This window comes from Heterocephalus glaber, unplaced genomic scaffold (assembly GCF_053883595.1).
Source record: "Heterocephalus glaber isolate CG9 unplaced genomic scaffold, H.glaber_assembly_v1.0 deba00001472, whole genome shotgun sequence".
NCBI classification, from domain to species: Eukaryota; Metazoa; Chordata; class Mammalia; order Rodentia; family Bathyergidae; genus Heterocephalus; species Heterocephalus glaber.
In genome coordinates this window covers 56,862,864-56,881,907 of record NW_028258315.1, presented here as the reverse complement: position 1 = coordinate 56,881,907, position 19,044 = coordinate 56,862,864, and the positions used below count along the sequence as shown (strand labels likewise).

At 34.2% G+C, this 19,044-nt stretch overlaps 1 protein-coding gene across 9 annotated transcripts in view; it reads right to left on the bottom strand.

Moving 5' to 3' along the window:
- Cntn4 (contactin 4) overlaps nt 1-19,044 on the bottom strand; it is a 955,384-nt gene that overhangs the window by 792,160 nt on the left and 144,180 nt on the right. For 2 of the 9 annotated variants that reach the window (XM_087182034.1, XM_087182031.1), the window contains exon 2: nt 10,124-10,194. The exons of the other annotated variants lie outside the window; for them this stretch is intronic. The gene's annotated coding sequence lies outside the window, so the exon portion shown is untranslated. The remainder of the gene's footprint in view (nt 1-10,123; nt 10,195-19,044) is intronic. 9 annotated transcript variants of the gene reach the window in all.

Here is a 19,044-nt window from a genome sequence, read left to right as displayed (position 1 = left end):
CAGCTTGTTTTCTTTCAAACAGAAAGTTCAGTAAATTATTTTAGAAAACTTTTCACATGATTACATTTTAGTTGCTACCATAACTCTGTAGCACAGAAAAAAATACATCATTGAATATTTATGATAAGATCTAATAGGCATGATTCATTGGGCATATTCTTCAAGTAATAAGTTTTATCCATATTATTTATAATATTATGGGCAGCTAATTTAGGTAGAAATATTATTCATACTCAGAGCTAGGCTCTCTAGGAGTCAGTACAAAAGATGAGAACACATTACAACTATGGCTAGAGGTGTATCTGTCAAAGGCCAGGCTTCAAGACAAAAATAAAATGACCAGACCTACATTTCTCCCTGATGGATGAATAATAAATTGAAGATTATACTCACCTGACCCAATAAAGTCTAGATAGACATCAGTCACCCAGGTGGTGAACAGGACGTTTGAATCCATCCCTTTCTCAAAAGATCTTTGTTCTTTCCTTGTACTCTTGCTACGTGACCTGTTTCCCCAGTGGATCAATATTACCTAAGTGGCTATACTTGTAATCTTATTGGTTGATTATAGTTTTGACCCACATTATACCCACCTCGTGATTTTGTTCTATAAAACTTCCTTTAAGAAATGGGGTCCATGGCAATTCACTTTTGGGTCTCCTCCTATCTCTCAGGAGCTATCTCTATCAATAAATTTTTCTTACACTTAACCTCTGTTGTTCTGTAAATTTAATTCTTTGATTTGGGGGAACATAAACTTGGCGTACCTGACATCTAGCAGTTGGGAATTACATTTTTTCCCCTCTATCAATAAAACACAGTTTAAACACTGGTTTACAAACTGTCCACTTGAAGAGAATACTCCCTGCTCAGTTGATAGTGTCATGGCTGGGGGAGGGGTGTACACCACACCACACCACTGCTCTGCTAGAACAAGCAGCTACTGGGATCCTACCTGTATTGTAAATTTGGCAACAGTAATGAATTAAGGAGGCAGAGTTGAAAATAAAGGAAGACAGTTTATTTAGAAAAGGGCAGATAAAAAGAAGACAGATACCTACTCTGGGAGAGTCTGGAGCATCAGAAAGTGAATAACCTTGGGTTTTTGTCCTCAGCTCCTTTTTATTTAGGACTAGTGATTCCTTCCATGCCCCATGTGGGTACCTGGAAGTTGTCATCATCTGATTGGCTCTCTGGCTGTCTTTGATCCTAACCTGGGTACCTCTGTCTACATTCTTTCTGGTCCTTTGATTCCTTCCTGCCCTTTTGTGATAGATTAAGTGTGGAAAGCAAGGAGCCTCATAGAAGGATAGCTTGGAGTTAGAAATTAAGTAAAGGGGACATGTGTATATCTGGTGCGGTGGTACAGTAATGCTAAAGTGAGAATACACATTTAAGGGTATATGTATGTGTGTGTCTTATATATTAAATAAGAGTCCTTAGGTGTCTGGCCCTTGTCTTCATTGTATTTTATCAAGGGAAGAGGGTAAGGGAAGGCTGGTTACCCTGGCTTTTCATGTTCCTACCTACATCCCTGTGTTGCCTGTGGACTCTTCCTGTTAATTTCTTATGGTAACTGTGTTACCTGGTGCCTTCCTAGGTCTGGTTTCTCATTCTTAACCTCTGTCTTACTAATTGCTAGAGTCTAACTGCAGAGGCAAAGGCTGCCTTTTGTAAGATTTCCTATTAATTTCTTTAATAAAGCTTAATGAGATCCTATTTTATCCTTTTTCCTTCCTATGACCCTTATCACCACAATATGAAAGTATCTTCTTGATAAGTCCATAATTAGCCACTTAAAACACTAAACCTTATGGTAATTCCAATAAATAGGAAATAGGAATAACACAGATGCGTAATTTTAGGTAACTCATATTCTTTCCTCAGTCACAATTAGTAGTCAATTCTAATCCCTCCAGGGAATAAGTACAAACACATCCTCTTTGAGTTTCTTTTTAATCAAAAATTTGCATTTGTACTTAATTCATTCACATTTCCTATATCTTTCCATTCCTCACCCCTGTGTCCTGTGATGCATTATCAAGATGGGTCACTACAAGATGAACCCTTTAATAGGGTTCATCCCCATTCTGAAATTCCTAGCATGTGTTCCCAGCAAAGGAACTAATATTACAGGAACACATCCTATCAATACTCCAAGTATCTCACTCTCACTAGGAACCTTTGCAGTAAACTTTTGTATTCCTGTACAGAATTTCTTCTCAAGTCACAAGCTCTCCCTCTTGGTCCTCCTTCCACTGGGATACTTTTCAACTTTCTTTTTCAAGGCCCACATACAGTACTTGACTTTCCGATGTGCTGAAAATGACACTGGAGATCACTTTAATAGAGAAGATATTAAGTGATTACTGATTGTTAGCACTTGTTATGACAGAAAGAGATACCTCACCAAATTCAGAAAACAAAATAAAATTAAGGTGGTAGTACAACTCTAGGACTTAGCAGAAGAAAACAAGCTATTACAGGTTTAAAGAACAAATAATATCCAGTACGATTCTTTGATTTATGGATGACGATTTGTGTATAACATGGGCTTCTACAGATTGAATAAAGAATGAGAAAGTTCATCTGTTTCCTAAAGTTCAAAATATGTTATTTCCCTCCCACAGGTTTCCAGGCAGTGCCTGTTTCCATGTTTACATACAATAGAAAAATAACACTAAACACCATTAAGTTGAGGCAATGAGAAAGAAGCTCTTATTTCTTAGACACCACATATGCAAAAAGCATATTGTGATAGATAATATCCCTATTTTACATGGGGAAAACTGCTATTCAGAGAATTAATTATAAACCTTGATAATACATGATAGAGCCATAATTTTAAAACATATGTATTGATGGTTTAAACCCAGGTTTTTTTTTTTTGGTTCAATATATATTCATATTAAGAGGAAAACACTAACTGGAAAGTAGATCTTCACATTAGTGAGCCAAAGATTTCCTTTCTCAAGCACACTCAGCCCAATAAACGTGTAGGGCAAACTTGAAGATTCAAGCAATTGACTACCAACCAAGGAATCTCTGTCCCCACCACCATACCAGAGATGGTCAACTGGATAGTCAGTTATGATGGTTGCCATGGCTGAGGCCAAGAGGCGAAGCTGACTTTCTCCACACAGAATATCAACAGTACCAGAAAACCAACTCAGTGATACATCTTACTGGAGTCTTTGTTGTTTTTATTGCAAAGCAACCTGAATTGGCTCTTTTATTAACTCACTCATAAAATATGTAGATATGCAAACTAAGACAAAAGACAGTACTGAATGTCTTCAAAAGGCTATAAAGTCAATTATAGGGCTGGGAATCTAGCTCAGTGGTTCCATGGCCTGCCTCACAAGTGCAAGGACCCAAGTTTGATCCCCGGTACCAAAAAAGAGTCAATTATAAAATGAAAACTAAGAACACACGGACTAGTCCTATAGACAATTTAAATTAGCGAGTTTACTGGCTTTACTGATTTTTCTTTTTCTGTTTTTCCTCAGCCCTGGGGAACGAACCCAGGGCCTTCACACTAAGCCTTTTAATGTTTCACTTTGAGGCAGGATCTCACTTTTTTTTTTTTTTTGGTACCGGGGATCGAACTCAGGTCCTTGCGCTTGCAAAGCAGGCACTGGAACCACTGAGCTAAATCCCCGGCCCTAAGGATCTCACTAACTTATAGAGTTCTCCAGGTTGGGCTCAGACTTATAATCCTCCTGCCTCTGCCTTCCCCATTACTGAATTTAATAAAAAAATATTATTCCTAAAATTTTAGCCTTTGGATGGCATTTTAAAATGTGATCATCATCTGACTTCTAGATGGCAGGAACATCTGATCATTATGAAAATTTCTAGATTAATTTTATATTTCCTCTCATCTTAAAATAATTTAAGCAACCTTTTTATATTTCATAGAGACATTTAAAAAATAACTCTTATTCCTACCTCAAGAGGAAGGGATATCTGGTTTTAATAACACATAACAACTCCTCAGAGATATACAAAGACATGGCAGAGCATTGTGATAGGGCTTCATGGGTTCTGGATAACGCACCTCATTTCCCTTATCTATAATTGATGGAACTCTAATTCCAAAGGTTTATTTTGATTTGACTATGCCACATTATAAAAGCAATATCTGAGAGTTCAATCACCATCTCATCCCCAGAGTTAGAGTGTAATTTAAAAGAACAATGACAGGCCAGGGATTTAGCTTAGTGGTTCTACCGCCTGCCTCGCAAGCGCAAGGACCCGAGTTCAATCCCCAGTACCAAAAAAAAAGAACAATGACAACAACAAAATCTCTCTAAGTATATCTGATGACCTTCCAACACTCTTTCCAAAGAGTAAGTAATCATTGTTGTACAATGAATAATGATGAATACAATGGTCAAATTGAAGCACTCAAATAGGAAAAAAGCACTCAAATAATCAAAGAAGAATAAATTAAAACATTAATGTGGATTTATTTTAAATTCTGTTTTCATGCAACTTTTTTGGTAGTATAAATTTATATGCTCAAGGATATCCACCAAACTATAGCCACCATAATTTAATGCACAAAATATACAGCACAAACTATAAATGTCTACAATAAAAGATTACTGTCATGCATTCAGTGGACATATATCTATTTGATGGACAGGACCACTAGGATAATGAAGAAAGCCAATATATGAAGTGTGATCAAAATGTGCAGCGGATATTAAAAATTTTTTTAAATGTATTACAATAAAAGACACATTGCCATTAATTCACCTCATAATACTCCCCCTTCGTTTGAACATACTTATCCCATCACTCTTGCCACTTTATGAAGCTGTTCTGGAAGTTCTATTTTGTGAATATCATTAGAAAGTGTAATAAAAGATATAGTAAGCACAGTGTGAATTGATACTCAATGAAAATGCAGGCTCAAAAAAACATTGCCCTCATCTACTTTATTCACTGGATATGGCATAGTACAACTTCTGGCTATTCTAAAAAGTAAAAATGGCCCTGAAAAGTAAATGTTTTCTACTGATTCAGAACATCAAGGCAGCCACAGCAGCACAACTAAAGACAGAAAATGCTTCAGAAAGTAACAAAATGGTATGTGTGTGAGAGCAAGATGCAGCATTTTTGAAGGGGGGTAATGAAAATTTGTCATTTACTCTAAAATTTTTTTAAAATGTAAACATTCATATTTTAAAGTATACCCCATACTTTGACAATGGACTTTATTACTTTTATAGTCAGAAAAAGTTATAATTCTCACTTTAAAATGTCAAAGCAAAATCAAAAAAGTACTCATTAAAATTTATCATAGGATTATAATATTTTAATAACATCTTTCATGATTATCAAATTCTTTGATGATTACAAATTTAGAATCGTACTGAAATACTATTTTGCAGCCTAACCTGTTTTTCCTACTTAACATCTTATGAACATGTTCCTATATTTCCAAATATTCTAGAAAAACCTGATTTTAATAACTTTTTAGTATGCACTGTATAATGGATCAGTTCATTATTTAAATTTCTGAAACACAAAGTAATAAAACATGACTCCAGTTTATGAAAAGTCATTTATTGAATAAATCTCAGACACTGAATTAAGTCAGGGTTCTCAAGTCCGAGGTAGCTGCCTCATAATTATTAGACTCAAGCCCCATAGGTGATTCAGTTGTAGAATACCAACAGACCACACTCAGAAGCATTGATATAAGCAGAGTAATCTAGAAAGGAAAGTCTATATTGGCCATCTACCTGGAATTACTAACATTTTTTTCAACAAGATCACCTAACCAATACTATTCTCCTTCTTCTCCTTCTCCATCTTCATCTTATTCTTCTTAGTTATCAGAATATCCAACCCCAGTGCAAATAAGTATGTCTTCCTATTATACTCCATTCTCTTTTAGCAATAAAAAAATTATCTGGATAAATGAGATCATTTTGCTATTAACACAAGGGGAGAAAGAAGAAAGGTGTCATGCTTGCCCATATTTCTGATGATAGCAAGGTAAATCTGAACAGGTTTATTAAATAAACACACAAAACAGTTTCCAGAGATAGCACAGACTTTTCTTTTTCTATGACCTGTATTTTTTCTGCTACAATGCCACCCAAAGCAGAGAGATATTCAAGTTCATAAAATGGACCTAATATTTAGATTTCTAGAAAGAAAAAGATGGACATGTTCAGCTTTGGAGATAGTTCTGCAGGAAGGAACAGTAATTGTAGCCTACAAACCTGTGAGCTAATAACTAACACCTCCACACGTAATGGGCGCTCGGTTGCAAGATGAACACTAGCACATGTGGAGGCAACTGAACTATAAGGAACAAGAGCACAATGGAAGGAATTGAGCCATGGCCTTCCAAGGACTGTAATTATCCCAGATAGTTCTAAGATTCATTTTCTGTCCTGGCACCCTTCAGTCTTCCTCAAGAAAATTACAAGATTCTTGCTAGAAAATGACCACAATGAACAACATTCTCCCTCCTCTTTCTCATCATGATGCACAGACACAACACATACTAATGGCCATTCCAGGCAATTCTCTTCATAGTCTTCTGCAAAACACCTCTGGAGATGAAGGGAAGTGGGGTCCCATAACTCAGAACAAGTGCCCCTATCTTATTCCCACACGTAAAGCCAAATGATGTGTTCACAGAAAGACATCCCTTATCTATTTCATATATTCCCCAGCTTCTCTCTATCCCTGAGTAGCAACAACAGACACATACTATTTATACAGTATCAGAAAGAAAACTAGTAGTGCTGTGTTTAAAGCTTTAGTACAAATTATCTTTTCATCTAAGAAATAGTCATTAACTTCTGAGTCTTACTTTTATCATTTTTTAAACTGGGGGAGTAGATCTTATAATTCATCAGGTTGATGTTGAATCCCAAAATAATAGTTTTAATATAATCTATGACAACATAGACATAGTTATGCTTAAACAGTTTTAGAACTTCATTAAAGAAAGATGAAATTCTTTGAAAGATCTCATTTTATCATAATTCTCCTACTACTCCTTGTTGATTTAAGCCAATTCCAAAGGGTAGCATCAAAATCCTAAAGTATTTAGAGCCACCTACACACTATTCTTTTGATGCTGTTCTGAGAGAGGAACTAAAATAGTGCCATTTCCTGTCTGTCATTCTTAATCTAGTGAGCTAATCAGTACCCAGCACCCAGCTTAGACTCTGGGACTGTGAATAAAGAGCCATTTAGAGATGCTGAAATGCACACTGTGGAATTGCCAAACTGGAAATTCTTCCAAGAGAACATATCTTATTTCAAGAATATAAATGAATTAATCAGTAAGCTTGCTACCCACACGCCAGAAACATCCCTGATTAAATTTAATGTAGTGAATTTCTGCAATCACCACCAAACTAACCATTGATTAAACAAAGACCTCTGAGTGGTAATTCTTCTAATGTGCAGTTTATTTCTGCTCTTCTTTGAAGGGCACACCTTTGAAATGTTGCTACTGTGGGGAACACATCCACATTGAGAATTTAGTCTGGATTTATTTCTCAAGGCCATTCAGCTCATTTACAACCAGGGTAACAAATGAATCAGGCATTTAGGGAGAAGTCTATTTGATTTTTCTGCCATGGGGGCACTGAATTTCTGCTAACTTGTGAATCAACAGAAAAACCTGTTAATCATAAAATAAACAGCCACATATTTTTCTCTCCCCACATATAAAAGGAAGAGGAGAAACTACCACAGACTACTTACCCTAGATAACAGCTGATGGATCAAACACACCCAAAGAGTCTAGTTTCTTATATTCTTTAATTTTTATCTTTAGTGATGGATAAAGGAAGTAAGGGAGTCAGAGAATATGTTATCATGTATTGAATTTATTCAGGAGTAGTGCTTTATTTTCCTTTTATAGATAGATAGACAGACAGATGTCACTTTAACTAGAACTTAATTCACAAAACAAACCCATGTATGGAGGCAGAGAATATAGTCTAAAAATTCAGCTTTCATTTACTGAATTTCTATTATGCAAAAGGTTCTAAAATAAAAGAATCAAATCCTTATTCCCACAGAGCTTACAAGTTAGTGGTAATAACTGAGATATACTATTTCTTTCCTGATACTTCATCAGACTCATTCCAAGTCCTGTGGAGGCACATTCATGTAAATAGCATATATTCAAAATTATATTTGTAGTATTAAAGTTGAATATAAAATCACTAATACTGACTCATACTACAGATATAGGTTTGTTCTCTCAAATCAAAGCATGAGGTTAAAAAGAGAAACACTCCCTCCCTTTATAGCCATAAGGGAGGCCTGGTTAACATTCTCTTTGTTATATTTAACAAGCAAGCATTAATATATTAAATGTGCATTCAAACACTTGTAGCATGATGTAAGCTTGATGGCATCTTTGACTATGCTTTGATGCCTAACAAAACACATTGAGCAAACAGTGGATGTTAGCAAAACATTTATAGGCTCAAAACATTGATGTCTCTTTTTCTCACAGCCAACATCCATTCCATGATCAATACTTATAGACTAACACCTTCAAGTTACTGCTGATATATACACAGAACATAATATCTTTTCCAGTGCTGCAACACATGCCCAAGAAGTAATAGGTTCCAGAAGAAATTATTACAGTATAGAAATACGTAAGGACTATTACATATAAGACAAAGGCCTTGGAACTCTTAGAATTCCGGGTGGCAGAATCAAATCCAATAAAGGGCATTTTTCCATTGTACATAAGAAAATTCAATACTCTTGATAACAGAGTATGTTACCTTAGAAAGCAATGGTTGTTTTCATGTACCTGTTGAGGAATGTCTTTCGGGGGGGTCATTATAGTCAATTAAAAGTGAAAGAGGTAAGGAGAAAAGATGGATTAGAAGATACAGTTCCACCTAATCCAGAAATTTTATGGTTTCAAATTGTCCTTTTCTTATAAAGTTCATGAATCATGGCTGAGATAGGAATTGTCATGTATAACTGACATGGCATGTTTATAATAATGTATGACTATGAAACAATATCTTATTAGAAACTGGGCTGCAATTCAAATATTCCTTTCATTCTAAATGAATCTCTCCTGCTTTGATTTGTATACATCATTTCAGGATTTCACAAACCAGCTGTAAAATTGCTGATGTGTCTCCAGTATGAATTTCTTTGTTAGGAAAGAAAATGACTCTGAAATAGTTTTTTTCCTATGAACAGAGGAGATATTTATGCTTCTTTTCCAAACACACACAGGTCAATTCAAAGGGAATCTACTTGTTTCTTAAGTAAAAGGCAGTGTCACTTCAGGAAATGGTTCTTTCACCGGTTGTTACACTGCATTTCTATCCACGACAGTTGTGTTTGGCACAAGAACCAGGCAAGGAGGTGAATGTTATCTTATAGACACAGGCAAAGTTCACTCATAGAAGCATTTTACACCCCTGAAAGGAAAATTCTCCCGGCACCATCTTTTTCTTTGAGAAGAGAGATCAATGCCAACAAATGCATTTAATTCTGAATTTACTTCCCTTTAAAATTCTACATAGTAGTGTTTGCTCATATTTTGCAATTTAATCTCTGGTTTCAGTACCAGAGAACAACATTCTTTAGATACCTAAAAACCTCAACCCAAACAAAATAACCACTTCACTGTGGTTCACTGGCCTTCCTCTTCCTTGAACTGGCAATCCTGAGAAAATTCTAGTAGGGTGATGTTTCTAAAACACTCAGAATAGCAACTCTATTCTTTACCAATGAATCAGTTTGCATAGAAGGCACTGTAAATTCTTCAGTGGCAGCGCTCATTGAATGAAACATTAATTACTTTGATCCCAGCACATAATAGCTGCTCATCTCAGATGTATGGGAGCCTCAAACACAGCTAACAGACCTTATTTAAAAATCATCTAAGGGGACCAAATCTCTATACTGTGAAGGTACATTAGACTTTTAAGAGTCAGAAGGCCATCCTAGTAAAATATGAAAAAAGCAGGATGAAGGAGAAAAATTAGTAGAGGAGAAAATCATTTCCTCATGAGTTTTGAAGATTAAGTCTGAAACTCATTCCAAAGAAGAATCTAAATCATGCCTTGATAAATGGTTGCATAATAGCAGCCACCTTATAGGCTGGGGATTTAGCTCAGTGGTTCCACTGCCTGTCTCGCAAGTGCAAGGTTCCCAGTTTGATTCCTGGTATCAAGAAAAACAAAAAAAATAAAAAAACCCCAATGATGTTCAGTGACTATTGAATGAGTAAAGAAACGATAAGGTATATTAAAAAAAATTTCTAAATCAGTCTCATTTTTAATCATATTTCACATTTAGGAAAAATACCATTTCTCCATGTTTATCTTCAGTGAATATTTATTCTTTGCTTTGGAACTGCCATTCAGAGGTGAAAACACCAATATTTTTTATTATACCTAGTTCTAATCCACAGTGTAATTCACAACCTACTCATAAAAATTCTTCACTGTAAATACAGAACATATTAAAATTAATGTTTGTGGGGAAAATAGTGCCAATTTTTCTTTGCTTACATATAAAAGAAATTATATCTGGCCACAAGGGTTCAAGGTTAAGGATTATTATCTTTGGAACCACATATGCCAGCATTAACATACAGGATTTATCAAAGTAACTGTATGGCAAATACAGAGAACTCTTCCTGCAAGGAAATAATTGTCTCTTTTTCACTATTTTGCTGCTTGGAATGTGACTATGATGCCCAAATTCCATCTACAATCACAAGACAAAAACTACATGACAAAGCCTATATGATATACCTCTGATATCATGGAATTTCATAGCAGGGTTGCACTGCCTACTTCAACAGTGATTGAAAGAGAAAGATAAAATTTTCTCTTATTGAAGTCTCTGCTATTATGGTATTTTTTGTCTATGGCAGACAAATCAAATATCAAGTAATATGGCATGAAAAGAAGAGCTATTTAAAGTCATCCTGAATCTTATGGAATAGTAATCAGGAATGGTCCAGGGTGAGGGGAGTAAACAGCTGCAAACATTATTTCACATCTTTGCATATCAGACATTTGTGATCCTCAAATATACTCTGGGCAGTGGAAATAAAATATAAAATTCTCATTTTACCTAGAAAAACATGGCACACAGACTTCACAAGAAAAGTCCAGTGTTGTAAAACCTACACTTCTTTTCAAACAAAACTTACAGTCAACCTCTACTCGACTGTGAGGGCTTTTATTCTTTTACCATAAAGTTGCAAAAATTCCAAGTGGGCTTTACCAGTGTTTTGTCAGTTAGAAAATGTCTATGGCATAGAATTAATCTACAACAAATACTTTTAGTTTTCTAAAGTGTATGATGCAGATGAAATTGGGAAGCAAGACAAAATTATCTGGAAAAATTGGTTCAGTTGGGGATTTGGAACAGAAAACAGAAGAAGCATTTTAGATATTTCACTTACATTATTTCATATAGTATGAGTTTTCAGTAAATGGAAAGCACTATACAGAAGGAGTTAGAAGTATATTTGAATTGCACATTAAAAGTGAAGAGAAACATACAGAGAATGAGTAAAAGGATCTCTCTGAATCTGGTTGAAGAAAAACATGTATTTTACCAGCTGAAAAAAGGCCTGGGTAATAAATAGAGACAATGTGATTTGCTAGGCAAGCTGCAAGAGGCACTGAAGATAGGAGAAGGAAAATAAAATGAAGATGACAGCATGTTTGGGACTTATTGGGAAAAATAAAATCACTTCGTACATGCATCCCACACTCAGATACTCAGGCAGATTTATCTCATCAGTTCTGACAATAATAAAAAGTATTACAAATGGAAGATGTCCAGCCATTCTCAAGGTACACACTTCTATCTGAAATTAAACAAACAACTTCTACAACACTGGCCAATACTCCATTGTAAAGAAGGAGAAATGAGGCAAGTTTGTCTTACACTATTTACTCTATTCCATATAATTTTTGAACTGCTTCAAACTGAAACTCTGCAGCCTAAAATAGTTGATGTTGACGCCCAAGTTTTTATCCCAGATGGTAAATGTAACAAGATACATTAAAATAAAATAGTAGAAAGTTAGTGAGAGATAAAATGCCCACATTCTTCTAAACAGCTTTCTTGAAGTCCCATCACCAAAGTTTATCACATTAATAATTTATAATTTGTCATTTAAAGACAACTTATATATGAATATCAGCTGACGTGATAGGAATCACATGAGCAATAATGTATCCATTTGATTATGAGGAGAATCCTTCATGGGAATGTTAGATTTTTACTCTCTAAGTAGTAGAAAAACTAAAATATATTTTTAAAAAATTTAATTGGTAATGTCTCTGATCTCACTTGAATAAAATAAATCTAGTATTAATGCTCTAACTCTGAACAATAACTTTGAGTCACTCACCACCACAAATAATAGTAGGTGATAAAGTATGTAGAGAAAAAATCAGAGATTTTTCTATTCCAAATGTGCTGTGTTCATTTATTTTGACAAGTGCAATTTAGTTTTAATTATTCATCATATGGTGGTGAATATGCTGCAAAATATTTCCTAAAGAAATGAAAACTTAAATCTGTAATGGCAACTCCTATTAACAGGCAATGTTATATCAAATATTTGCTTGGAGTAATGTAACAGCAAGAAGTGTGTAACGGGAATCTATGTGAGCGAACTTTCATAAGAGCACACCATAAGGTGTCCAAATCTGCTCCTTAATGTCTACACGACTTTCCCCCTCTGCTGCTTGCTCCATCTCTAAGAGGGAATTTTTATCATCGTTCACACTCGTGCTAACAATAATTTGAATGTGGAAAATGTTCTTAAACTTACAAAATATTAATACCATTATTATCTTTCTTTAATCCAGAAGTTCTCAACAAGGGACAACTTCGGGTCCCCTGGGAGGGAAAACATCGTCAATACCTGAAGACATGCTTAGTTATCACAACTAGGGAGATGGCACTGGGGCGAGGTCATAGTATCTGTTAAACGGCCTACAATGCAGAGGACAACCTGCTATAAGAAAGAAGTGGCTGCAAAAAAATGTTATTATGAAGTTGAAAAACCATGTTTTAATCCTACAGCTACACTATGCAGCATTAAATGAAAGAACTGCTGTCCTCATCTTTGGAAAAAAAAATGAGATCTACATGCTCTCTAAATGATAAAATAAAGTGAATTGTAGCCAAGTATCTAGCTTCACCAAATATATCATAATATAGTACAAAATTCCATAGACATTTCAAATCAAGGGAAAGCTCAATGACTAAAATAATTAAGCATAAATGTAATAGCAATAATTATTATGGAAACAATGGATACACATATAACAAAGAAGACCAAAAGAAGGGAACTGTCTTCCATGGAAAGGAAGGAACAAAAATAACAGGATTTTGGGGGCCGGGGATTTAGCTCAGTGGTTCTGGTGCCTGCCTTGCCTTTTAAGCGCAAGGTCCTGAGTTCGATCCCCGGTACCAAAAAAAAAAAAAATAACAGGATTTTAATCTCAAATCTGCCACTTGGCAGCTGTAAACTTTGGATCACGTTTTCACTTCTGAGCCTCAATTCTCCTATTTGTATTATGAGAATAATCAAACAAGAATTCACATGAAAAACTCTTTATGAAAAATAGAACACTATCTGAAATTTGTATTATCATTATCATTAGAGATAATTTTCACTGATCACTTTCTCCCTCCTTACTAATTGGTGAGTGGATTTATAGTGTGTGTTCACAGACTGACCAAACAAAAAGGCATATGCACAAAAGCAAACATATAGCCAGATCCTTAAAGATTTTGGAAAGGAGACAGAAAGGTACAGAAGTTTGGCTAAAAGAGGAGTTTTCAAATAAAAAAGCCCAGGTATCTACAGACAACAAATAATCACTAAGTAATCAGTTTACAAATGTAATATAGCTTTGGGTGAACTATTAGACCTATGAAGACTCCATCTTCTCATTTGGATAATAGTAGCTATGCTTCTTAGGGTTGTAATTAGTAAATGAAAAAGAACAGTGTCAGTGTATACAATAAATACCTGCTGTGATACATGTAATTTTTAAAGAATTTCTCTTATGTGACTAATGCCCTATGAAAAGTTACTAATTAATAAGATACAGTAAAGGTATCCATCATCATAAACCTCACATATCAATGGAAGAGCTGAACATAACAATGTATAGATAATACAACTACTCAAAAGTTTAAAATATAAGAAGGTCAGACCTCAGGCTAAAATATGAGATGTCAAGTCAAAAGCCAAAGACTAGAGTTTCCAGAAATGATTTGAGAAATGGATGGAATTACTGAACACAAGATTTGTAACCCAGGAAGTTCTGAGTTAATCATTTTATGGGTTCACAAATATGAGCATATCTGAGAAGGCATCGGGAAGTAGCAGATGATTGAAAAGGTTCAATCATCAAGAAAATCAAGGTTCAATCAAGGTTCAATCAAGAAAAAGGTTCAATCAAGAAAATGTTCTCAATGTTTTTGTTAAGGAGTATTTTATTCTAAAATTAAATATTTAATCCAATAACTATCCAAGGTTACTTTTTGCTTATTAGGGAGTAACTTTCTAAATGTTTACTAAAACCAAAAAATTGACAATCTCAGGTAATATCCACTGAAGCTTCTTAAATCAAAATATCAGAAAGTAGTAAGACATATCAACTATGCAGAAATAATTGAAAATGTTAAATTAATAATAAATCTTGGCACATATGATCAAAATGATTTGATTAAGATGGTAGTATTAAGATTAGTAGTAGGAAGTTGCATTCTATTTCAAGGAAATACTTTTAAATAAAAATTTGTGAGTAGAAGTCTTTAGCAGTGAATTTATTAAAAGATAAAGGAAATTTTAGAATTACGTTATGAATCATGTAGCAAAATATTTGTTATTTTTCTTCTTTAACTGAAACAGTTTATGAGTTTTTAATTCTGACTTTAGCTCTCATAAATCCCATGCCTTATCCAAAAATATATTTTTAAAGTATATTAAAGCTCCTTATCTAAAATAAAGTCACTGTTTATCCTGATGGACAGAAAAATAAGGTAGTAGGAATGGAAGTAAACAGTCTTTAAAATGTTGATAAATGGCTCAAGTTCATCAATTATCCAACACAAAATAGACTGGAGGTTTAGGATTATCTAGTTATCCTGACCAATTTAACTGGAAAAAGCCAAAACAGTAATTCTAGACTCTAAGAATGCTTTTTATACCAAATTACTTAAAATGATTAGTTATATTGCTGAAAGTCATCATACAGCTATTAAATACTGTATATTATTTTTCTTTGATATATTATCTGCTATTCTTTTGAGAATGTAATATTTCTAAAAGATAACTTGAAATTAGTTTTAAGTGGCATAAAAGAACTAAATAAAAAGCACATGTACAGAATAGAATAATTTTTGAGAATATGTGAATTTCTGAATTTTTTCAACAACAGTATTATGACTTCAAGAAAAAGGAAACAGTTCAGTGCAAAATTAATGGATCATCAAATTTCATTATCAAGCCTGTATGTATTTAATATCATACAGCATTTATATCACTGTTAAGGCTTGTATCAGATGTCCCCCCAAATGCGCATGCAGTCATAGAGTGTTTCAGAGGTGGCTGAATTAGGGGGTGTGAATGTGTATTAAGGGTGTGATAGTGGGATTAAGGGTGTGGACAACAGAAGCTCCATCTGGGTATGGGTAGCACCAATCAATGGGTTTACAGTATGGATGGAAGATAAAGGAAGAGAGAGAAGGTAGGCTTACTACTGCAGCTGATACTTGCTGCTCTGCTATCTCCTGCCTGCTTGCCATGGACTATTTCTCCTCTGTGATGCCTCTATGCCATGCTGCCCTTCCTTGGAGCCAGCTGTCTATTGACCAAAACCTATATAAACTGTAAGCTGAAATAAATCTTTTCTCCTTTAACTTGTAGCTGTCGGGTACTTTGTCTCAGCAATGGGAAAAGTAATTATGAGAATCACCATTTTTAGTACGTTGTTTTCTACTGGATGGGATTCCAATTCAATAACTGCATAAAACTACAATTTAATCCACAAAAAGAAGGCTTATTTCATTTAAAAGCCAAGTTATAAAATTAAAGTATTGGTCAATGAATTGGGCATTATTAGAATAACTACCTTATACTGACATTTATAGCAGCACAACTCATAACAGCTAAATCTTGAAAGCAGCCAATGTCAGTTAAGAGAAAAATGGATAAAGAAAATGTGTTATATATACACAATGAAGTACTACTCAGCCATAAAGAAGGATAAATTTGAGTCACTGGTAGGAAAATGGACGCACTTTGGGACATAATGCTAGGTCAAATAAATCAGACACAGAAGGCTCAGTATCACATGATTTCTCTTATATGAGAAAACCATAGTATAAACAATTTAAAGAGTAAAATAAAAAAGACTAGAAATAGGGAGGTAGACTTTGTGGGAAGGGGAACAGGAAACTGATAGGAGATAGGGAGAGGAGGGAATGGGAAGGGTAAGTAAAAAGGATCAAATTGCAATAGGTATACATATCAATTCTCCACAAAGAATGTATTTATTATGTATTGTGAACACATATTTTTAAAAATAGGATATTTACACCCTTTGACTTCTGATGAATCCCTACCATACTTTTTTTTTCTTGTCTCATTTATAACTATGAAATACAGTAATAGAAATAAAAGAAAAATAAAGGAAAAGGAGAAAGTCATTGTTATTTTATTGATATGTAAATTCAGAAAATTTTGGGAAACAAGTTTAGAACATACAAAAAATAAAAAATGAAATAAAAAGAATTTCCCAAAAGAAATACATGAAAAATGTAATAAATGTGATTTCAAAGTTAAATATTTTACTGAAGATCCATTTGGAAATGCAGACAATTTTATTTCCCACTGGACTCAATATGTTGAGTTATAATAAAAAATTTTATCAATAACACATTTTTACCATTCAACCATGCTAGAGGAAAGATAAATTCAATCATTCACTAGAGACTACTGTTTTAATATTTCTAATGTCTCCATTCATTAAATTGATGTGTATCTAGTATCTACTATATGCCAAGTAATATTTGATTTTTATAAACATGAATGTGGAATATAAGTAGAAATCATCACAGCTTATGCCAAAGTACATATACTACTGATTTTAAATAATTTGGGCTAAAATAAAAGTAAAACAAAAAAGTTGATTCTGCAGTATTCACTTTGCTGTTGTTTCTTTTTTTTTGTTTTTTTGGTACTGAGGATTGAACTCTGGACCTTGCGCTTGCAAGGCAGGCGCAGGAACCACTGAGCTAAACCCCCGGCCCTGTTGTTTCTTATTTCGCAAAGCATACTGGTTGAAAATTAAATCAAATAAGACAACTGATTGAAATGTGAAGAAGTTTCTTTTTTTTACTGTTTATGCTTCAAGACACTGATTCAGTGAAACTATAACAACTTTATTTTTTAATAAAATCCATGGATAATTAATACAGAAAAATATGGAACTTACTAAAATAATATATTATGAATTTAATAAGTAGTACTAAATCAACTTTTTTTTTTTTGGCGTTTCTGAGACAGGATTTCGCTATGCAGTTCAGGCTGAACTTGAACTGACTTTGGTCTCGAACTTTCAGTAATCCTCCTGCTTCAGCCTCCCAAGTGCTGTTATTACTGGCATGCACCACCACTCCCAGCCAAATAGTATTAAATCAACTTTTAAAAGTAGGATAAGCCGGGCATGTGGTGCATGTCTATAATCTCAGCATTCAGGAGGCTGAGGCAGAAGGTTCTCTGTAAGTTCAAGGCTAGTCTGGGCTACATAGTGAGTTCAGGGCCAGTCTGGACTACAAAATGAGGCCCTGTCTCAATACGAGAAAACAAAAAAGTGGAAACAAAGTCTTTGTAAATAGGGGTGGAGGGGTTGAAGGGAAGGCAGGGGAATGGAGAAGAAAATAAGAACCAAGATATATCATGTAAAGGTACAGATTCCCAATGATAAATGTCATCATATTGTATAACTAAAGTGTACCAAACATAAAATGTACCAAAATTAATGAATAAAAACTTTTAAAAATTCAAAAACAAAACAAAAACAAGAAAAGGGATACAGGTTAGGAGCACAGCCTAGCAACAGGGCACATTGCTAGCATATATGAAGCCCTGGGTTCAATCCCCAGCACACCGGAAAAATATGACATCTTTTTTGGTCACATGTCACCCCAACAGAAAGACTATATAATATATAGTATTTTTTAACTCTGCTTTCCAAGAATCCCTAAATATAGAAATAGCAACAACCAATAAAGAAATGGAGGAAGGACAAATTTACTCTCATTTTTCTTATGAAAACTTTCTCAGTGACTTTGATTATGCAACAACATATTTCCTAATGGGTCATCCAAGATGCAATCTTGAAAGCCCTATTTCTATATTCTGATTCAGAATACAGAATATAGAATATAGAAATAGGTGAGTGAGAGTTCAGAACCAATAAGGGAACATAAAAAGCCTAAGAACCGAGGAAAATATCTTTAAATACATATTCACTCATTTATCTGCTATCTCCTTGACACTGCTGTTATTATTAAGTAATACTTTGGGAATATAATGTCAATGGATTTCATTAGCATTCATGGAACAAATATTTAATATCCTAGGTGCCCATGTTCAAGTTCTGAAATGTTAATTAATTCTATTACAAATTGCTTTTGGCACATCCAAGGTGTACTAGAAAATTAACATAGAGCTCATAGGACAGAGAGTGCATTTTAAAAATGAGCAGGAGGGTCAATTTTCCATTAGCTTCATTTCTACGTTAAGTAGCAGGATGTCTCTATTTGGAATTTAGAAAATATTTAGATCATGACATAGTGCAAACAGACAACACAATATTAATATTATTGAGTGGAATTTTGCTCTGACTTAAGTGTAAAATTTGCAGATGTTTTACTAATTTTTCTCTAAAATAATTGATTCCTTTCTTACTTTTTTAAAGAATTAAAGCAAAATCAGTGAACAGTTCTAATTTAAAT